This window comes from Pseudonaja textilis, chromosome 6 (assembly GCF_049901715.1).
Source record: "Pseudonaja textilis isolate UNSWEBS1 chromosome 6, rPseTex1.2, whole genome shotgun sequence".
Classification (NCBI taxonomy): Eukaryota; Metazoa; Chordata; class Lepidosauria; order Squamata; family Elapidae; genus Pseudonaja; species Pseudonaja textilis.
The window spans coordinates 7,010,227-7,017,596 of record NC_141995.1 but is presented as its reverse complement, the minus strand read 5'-3'; the positions used below and the strand labels follow the sequence as shown (position 1 = coordinate 7,017,596).

Here is a 7,370-nt window from a genome sequence, read left to right as displayed (position 1 = left end):
GATTTTCCAAACTTGGCAACTTTAAGATTTGTGGGCTTCAACTCCCAGAATTCCTCAGACAGCCATGCTGGCAACTTTAACACTTGTGGACTTCAACTCTCAGAATTGCTTGGAGAAGGGAATTCTGGGAGTTGAAGTCCACAAATCTTGTGGCCAAGTTTGGGGACCCTTGCTCTAAATAAATGTAAGCAGACTTGAAATGCAGCTAGACCTCAACGTTTGATCACAACTGAGCTCAGCATTTAGGTTGCTAAGTGAGAAAATTGTTAAATGGGTTTTGCCCCGTTTAACGTTTTTTTCTTGCCATGTTTGCTAAGTGAATCACTGCAGTTGCTAAATGAGTAACCCAGTTGTTAAGTGAATCTGATTTCTCCATTGACCTCTCTTGTCAGAAGGTTACTGTTATGTCCTGAGGACTCAAGGAGTTCTCACTCAGGTCCACTCACTTGTGTGGGCGTTATTTCCCCCATTCCCATTGGTCAGTTTTCCCAGCAGCCAGCTATAAAAGCAGGCTGCGGGGTCCAACTGGCCGCTGATTGCTGCGAGCCAGTTCCAGGCTTGGCAAGCACGGTCAGCCCTTTATTTGTAAATAAAGTACTGTTGCACTCATGCTCTGGTTCAGCCTCTCATTGCTCAAACTTAACACTGGCGACGAGGATGGGATGGCTACCAGAAGCACCTTGCAACCGCTGAGTCACTAGCCACCGATCTACAGCCCAGAGAGAGCGATCGGCTGGCAACAAGGGAAACGCTGATCCGCAGCCAGAGAGAGCGGTCAGCTAGCGAAACGAGCGATCAAAAAGAGCAAACGCAGATCCGCAGCCAGAGAAAGCGGTCTGAGTCAAATAGTTAGAAGCGCCTGTAGCCGCTTGTTAGCCTCGCTACGGGAAAGTGAAGCGCTGCGAGCCGCAGCCGCTCTGCATTTGGCGCGAAATTCAAACGGGTGTCATTTGAATTTCGGGCCAGTAGGAATCACAGCACAGCGCTGTAGAGAGTCACTAACGCCCACTTTTTTGGCGCGAATCAAGACACCTCCAACGGCTAGCAGCCAACGTGGTAACCCAGAGAGAGAGAAAGAGAGGGTAGCAAAAAACCTCTCCAGAGCTGATATCACTTGTAACTCACGAGCGCTCGTAGTCCCAGAGAGATTTCTCCCGCAGGTAGCCCAGCCGCCCAGCACCATGAGTTCCAATCCAGTATTCCCGGCGTTTAAACCAGACGCAGGAGAAGTGGGAATCGTATAAGAACCGTTTCAATCATTACATCGATGCGGTCGGCCTGTCGGATGCGGAGAGCATCGGAAAAAATCCTATTTCCTAATCTACTGCGGAGCCACCGTTTACGATACCGCTGCAGCACTCGTGGCGCCGAGAGAATTAAAAACGCCCGTGGTCCGAGCTGCTTGAGATCCTCACAAACCACTACGCTCCCAGACCTTCACAAATCGCCAGGAGGTTCACGTTCCGAATGAGGAAGCAATCAAGTAAGGAGACCATCAACCAATATATGGCCGCCCTCAGAACAGCAGCCCTGCACTGCGGGTTTGGAACATACCTGGAGGACATGCTCCTCGATCAATTGGTTTGTGGGGTCAAGGATCTCAACCTACAGAGGCGACTGCTAGCTAAAAAGACCTCAACCTCGCGCAAGCGGTAGAGGAGGCCCTAGCAGCCGAGCTAGCTACGAACTCAGCCACTGAAATTCAGGGCCCAAGCGCCAAGCTAGCAGCGTTCCCAGTCCATTCCGAAGAGGTGGAAGCGGAGGAAGGCCACAGCGAGGAGAACGATGTCCATCGCCTCACCAATGACAGACGGTCGCAGGTAGGGGCCAAACAAGAATACACCGGTCCACCCAAGCACATCACCCTGTGCCTAGCCTGTGGGGATCACATCAAAGGGCCACCTGCAAGTTTAAAGGAGCCGTTTGCAACAACTGCCATAAGAGGGGGCACATTGCGAGAGTCTGCCAAGCCCCCCAAAGCACTGCACAAAGACCCCGTCCTCGCACTCGGGACCACAGAGGCAAGTATTAAACTGTCGCACGCACCGCCTTGCCAGGCGTACTTGCCACTCTGTTAGTAAAATTTCTCTCTCCGTTTCCCTAGAAGGTAAACCATGCCACATGGAGGTTGACACAGGGTCAGCGCTCTCAATAATCTCGTGGAACACCCTCAAGAGACTCCACCCCAGCCTATCTACTACCCGGCTTCAGAGATGCCAGTTCGGTCTGAAGGACTACCAGGGAAGGCCATTCCCGTGATCGGCAGAGGCAAGTTCTTTGTCAGTTTTAGAGCTTTTAAAGGCCACCTACCTCTAGTGGTAGTTAACGCAATCTACCCACCTTATTGGGGCTCGATTGGTTTCCCCACCTCAGCCTAGGGTTAACAGGAGTCCATGCTGTCTCAACCTCAGACACTGACTCCTTATTCGCTGACTACGCAGATGTATTCAGCGAGGAGCTGGGGTGTTATAATGGAACCCCCATCTCGTTCACCGTTGACCCCCAGGCAGCCCCAATCAGATTAAAACCACGTAGAGTTCCATTTGCTATTCGACCAAAACTAGACGCTGAATTAGATAAACTACTAAAACAAGGGGTCATTGAGCCAACAGATTTCGCCAAGTGGGAGACGCCCATTGTCACACCCCTAAAAAAAGATGGTAGCCTGAGAATTTGCTCGGACTACAAGACAACAATCAATAAATATTTACAAGTTAGCGCCTATCCCGTGCCCGTCATTCAGCATTTATTGCATACATTCGAACCGGGCAGTATTTTTGCTAAATTGGACATGTCTCAAGCATATCAACAGTTCCTGTTGATAACCAAACAGCGAACTTCAGACCATTGTCACTCACAGGGGTGCCTTCCGATGCAAGCGTCTCCAATTTGGCGTAAATGTTGCCCGGGCATTTTCAATCCCTTATGGAGCGGATTTTACAGGGCCTCCTGGTGTAGTACCCTACTCTCGACGACATCTTGGTCTCGGCCAGGGACAGACCCCAACTCTTCCAGAGAGTGCGAGCAGTGTTAGAGAGGTTCAGACAGCATGGCCTCAAGTTAAAAAAAGAAAAATGCGCCATTGCCACTAGACAGGTGGACTTTCTGGGTTATAAAATTGACGCCTCTGGCATTCACCCCCTGGAGTCCAAGGTCAGGGCGATCCACGAAGCCCCCACACCGACCTCCAAAACGGAGCTACAAGCTTTCTTGGGACTCCTAAACTTTTATGCCTCCTTTTTGCCCCATAAAGCCTCAATAGCGAACCCTACACCGATTACTAGACAAAAGTCACCGTGGCATTGGGGGCACAAAGAAGACCAGGCATTTAACGCCGTCAAATCACTACTTACGTCAGAGGCAGTGCTCATCCAATTCGACCCCAACCTTCCTTTAGTACTGGCAGCAGACGCATCCCCTTTTGGAATTGGGGCGGTCCTTAGTCACCGACTCGCCAATGGCGCCGAGGCCCCCATCGCCTTTTTCTCCAGGACGCTCTCGGCCACGGAGCGAAATTACAGCCAAATAGACAAGGAAGCCCTAGCAGCTGTTGCAGCCGTGAAAAAGTTTCACAAATTTCTTTTTGGCCACTTCTTCGAACTGGTCACCGACCATAAACCCCTCCTGGGCTTACTGGCCGCGACAAACAGACACCTCAAGTCCTCTCCCCTCGGATGACACGGTGGACGCTTTTCTCGCGGCCTACTCATACAAACTTATCCACCGCCCGGGCAAAACTCTATCCCATGCTGACGCACTCAGTCGCTGCCCCTTACCCGCTCCGGCTGAAGACCCAGCTCCTGTCAATGCCATTTTTGAAATCACCCACTTGGACCTGCCCATCACCGCCCTTGACATCGCCGCCAAAACCAAGGCAGACCAAACGCTCGCCCAGGTGCTCGACTGGGTGAGGAGGGGTGGCCGGGAGGCAATGTTGATAACAAATTCGCACCCTTTAAGACTCGCATGCAGAAGCTGTCCAGTTTGCAGGGTTGTCTACTGTGGGGCACTCGAGTGATCATTCCGACCTCGCTGCGTGCCCGAGTCCTGGAGGCGTTGCACGAGGGACACCCGGCATTGTGAGAATGAAGGCGTTGGCACGCAGCTACGTGTGGTGGCCGGGTCTAGACGAGGACATTGTCAATTGGGTAAGTTCCTGCAGCATTTGCCAGGAATCCCGTCCTGCTCCCCCATCGCCACCCCTACCAGATGGAGAGCGCCAGCGCCCCTTGGTCTAGAATCCATATCGATCTGGCCGGCCCGTGCATGGAAAGATGTTCCTAGTGGTCGAGACGCTTATTCCAAGTGGATAGACGTGGCGCAGCTATCCACGACAACCACACTAGCAATCACCAACGTGTTAACGCGCCTGTTCGCTACCCATGGACTACCCGACTCCTTGGTCTCCGATAATGGCCCACAGTTCGCATCAGTAGAATTCAGCCGTTTGCAGCCAACCTAGGCATCCGCCACATTTTAACAGCCCCATTTCACCCTGCGAGTAATGGGTTGGCTGAAAGGGCCGTCCGGACCACCAAAGAGGCCCTCGCTAGGTTTGGCAGAGATGACTGGCACCACAAACTCTCACGGTTCCTGATGAGCCAGCACTCAACCCCCTGTGCAGTCACCAATAAGTCCCCAGCGGAACTTCTGATGGGCCGGCGCCTGAGGACTGTATTGGATAGACTGCACCCACAATACTGCCCTGACTCTCCCCTCGCTTCCACTTCGGGGTTAGACATTTTATGTTACAGGAGCCGATATTCGCAAGGAATTTCGCTGGGGACCCACTTTGGATTCCGGGCGAAGTCATCGCCGTCACCGGGCCGAGATCATATAGAGTCAGGCTGGAGGATGGTCGCGCCTGGAGAGACACATAGACCAACTCAGAAGGCGCCTCAGCAACCTCGCAAACAAGGATCCAGAGTCTCCAGTCGATGGGGAATCGTCCCATCCGCCACCCAGCCACATCGCACCCAGTGACCAGTCTACGCCAGCAGTCGCCCGGTCAGCCCAAACCCGGACAACAGCGCCCAGAGAGTTGATCAACCGGATCCAACCCACGAGAGTTTGACTCCAGAAACCAACCCGGTGGTTCCCGAGGATGCCCAGTCCAGAGAGGGTGTTGGCGACACTATGCCAGCTCAACCGTCACAGACTGATACCGAACAGTCAGACAATGTTCCCGAGTTGCGCCGCTCCGGGCGCCAACACAAACCCCCATCTACCTCAAGGACTATGCGTGTTCACATCTGGGGGAAGGGGTGTTATGTCCTGAGGACTCAAGGAGTTCTCACTCAGGTCCACTCACTTGTGTGGGCGTTATTTCCCCCATTCCCATTGGTCAGTTCTCCCCAGCAGCCAGCTATAAAAGCAGGCTGCGGGGTCCAACTGGCCGCTGATTGCTGCGAGCCAGTTCCAGGCTTGGCAAGCACGGTCAGCCCTTTATTTGTAAATAAAGTACTGTTGCACTCATGCTCTGGTTCAGCCTCTCATTGCTCAAACTTAACAGTTACAAAAGGGGATCACAAAACCCCGGGATGCTGCAACCGTCACAAATGTGAGTCGGTTGTCAAGCATCCAAATGTAAATCAAATGGCCATGGAGATGCGGCAAAGGACATGGGTGTGACGAACAGTCATAAGTCAATGTTTTCATTGCTGTTGTAACTTTGAATGGTCACTTATTGAACTGTTATATGTAAACAGACGATTACCTGTACATTTTGAAGCTAATATACTCCTCTAATTTAGACTTGGTTTGCAATTTTTTGGATATATGTTCAGCTGCCTTAGTGTGTCAGTCTGAAGATGCATAAGGTTCATTTGCTTCTCTTAAGCAGGGCTGGGCTGCTGGGGGTTCGGGAAAGCCCCCAGCTAAGATTCGGTGCAGTTTGGAGAACCCCGCCCCAATCCCACTCCTGGCTGGCCCCGCCCACCAGGCCCCTCCCCCTCACAGGAGTCCCCACACGGCCTGTTTTGGATGTAGGGAAGTGCAGGGCATCCACGGACGCTCGGGGTGGGTGAAAAACAGGCCTACCAGAAGTTTGAGAAGGCCAGAAATGGGCCTGTTTCCGGCTTCCAGAGAGCCTCTGGAGCCCAGGGAGGCCATTTTCGCACTCCTGGATGCGCAAGGAAAGCCTCTGGAGCCTGGGGAGGGCAAAAATGCCCCCCCCACCATGGTGCAGGAGGCTGACAAGGCCACACCCACCATAGCCACACCCACCCAGCAACCAGGCAGAGAACCCTTGTTAAATTTTTGAAGCCCACCCCTGCTCTTAAGGGAGTATTTTCCCAACCTCGGCAATTTTAAGACGGGTGGACTTCAACTCCCCAAATCTAAGGTTTACGAGACAACCATCCTCCCTGTCTCAGTGTGTGGCACTGAATGCTGGGCAGCAATTTTGGTCTGGTGCCAATTATAGAGAAGATGAGAGAAGGCCGGCTCGGCTGGTATTGATGTGTTCTGAGAGCAGCACCTTCCACTGTGGCCAAGACTGCCTACCAACTAGAAGTCCTTGGCTGGCAACCTCATGGGCGTCCAAAACAGAGATGGCTGGAGACCATCAGCAAGGGATATGCAAACCGAAAGACTACACCATGAAGACTCAGCTGACCGTGCAGAGTGGTGGTCAAGGATCTGAAAAGTGGACCCTGCACAGAGGTGGTATTCAGTCGGTTCTGACAGGTTCTGGAGAACTGGTAGCAGAAATTTTGAGTAGTTCTGGAGAACTGGCCAATCCCACCTCTGACTGGCCCCGCCAACCGCATCTATTCTCTGCCTCCCAAGTCCCAGCTGATCAGCTGGGTCTTCTTTGGTTGCCCTGCACAGGAGAACGGAGCTGGAAAGCAGGTTAGTGGGGTGGAGAGGGAATGGGATTTTGCAGTATCCTTCCCTGGCCATGCCCACCAAGCCACGTCCACAGAACTGGTAGTAAAAAAAAATTGAATCCCACCAGTGACCCTGTACCTGCAGGAATATGAGGAGGAGGAAGAGGAAGAAGAAGAAAAAGAAGAAGAAGAAAGAAGGAGAATGAGAATGAGAATGAGAAGGAGAACAGAAGAAAGAAGAAAGAAGAAAGAAGAAGAAGAAGAAGAAGAAGAAGAAGAAGAAGAAGAAGAAGAAGAAGAAGAAGAAGAAGAAGAAGAAGAAGAAGAAGAAGAAGAAGAAGAAGAGGAGGAGGAGGAGGAGGAGGAGGAGGAGGAGGAGGAGGAGGAGGAGGAGGAGGAGGAGGAGGAGGAGGAAGACGACTTCAACTCCCAGAATTTCCCAGCCATCATGGCTGCTTGGGGAATTCCAGGAGTTACAGTATACCCATTTTAAAGTTGGCAATGTTGGGAAATAGTCTCTTGAAGAAAGTGTGGTGGCCA

At 52.2% G+C, this 7,370-nt stretch overlaps 1 long non-coding RNA gene across 1 annotated transcript; it reads left to right on the top strand.

Moving 5' to 3' along the window:
* Positions 1 to 216: 216 nt before the first annotated feature.
* On the top strand, positions 217 to 5,752 carry LOC148125386 (uncharacterized). Its single transcript, XR_015744197.1, has 2 exons — positions 217 to 406; positions 5,522 to 5,752. It is a non-coding gene; the product is annotated as an uncharacterized LOC148125386 (long non-coding RNA).
* Positions 5,753 to 7,370: the final 1,618 nt, after the last annotated feature.